This window comes from Sinocyclocheilus rhinocerous, unplaced genomic scaffold, assembly GCF_001515625.1.
Source record: "Sinocyclocheilus rhinocerous isolate Xijiao unplaced genomic scaffold, SAMN03320098_v1.1 scaffold919, whole genome shotgun sequence".
Classification (NCBI taxonomy): Eukaryota; Metazoa; Chordata; class Actinopteri; order Cypriniformes; family Cyprinidae; genus Sinocyclocheilus; species Sinocyclocheilus rhinocerous.
In genome coordinates, this window is record NW_015637585.1 from 114129 (window position 1) to 114590 (window position 462).

At 28.1% G+C, this 462-nt stretch overlaps 1 long non-coding RNA gene across 1 annotated transcript in view; it reads right to left on the reverse strand.

Annotated features, from left to right (window-relative positions):
* The window catches only part of LOC107749219 (uncharacterized), a 12737-nt gene that overhangs the window by 1015 nt on the left and 11260 nt on the right, over positions 1-462 (reverse strand). The window lies entirely within an intron of this gene.

Below are 462 nucleotides of genomic sequence, written 5' to 3' on the forward strand. Positions count from 1 at the left end.
GACGCACTTGTAGTGCTTTGTGGAGTTGTCAAATGAGGTGACCGCCCCCCCGGCCCCATTTCACCCAACACGGGCACACACAGCACCCCCAACCGAAAACATCTTCCCGCGCCCCTGTTTCGCTCTTTACATAGCCCTCAAAAAATAAATGTATATTTATAAAAGTAAAATATATAAATAAATGTACATTAAATAAAAAAAACAATTTATGTTGAATAAACTAATTTACAGGTCAAATTAATTTACGTTTTATAAATAAATTTACATAAAAAAGTTTGTGTTGAATAAATAAATGTTTAAATTAGTGCTGTCTAATCGATTAATAGTGATTAATCGCATTCAAAATAAAAGATTGTGTTTACATAATGTGTGTGTACAATATATTTATATATAAATACACACACACAAGTATATATTTAAGAAATATATATATATATATATATATATATATATAAAATATAT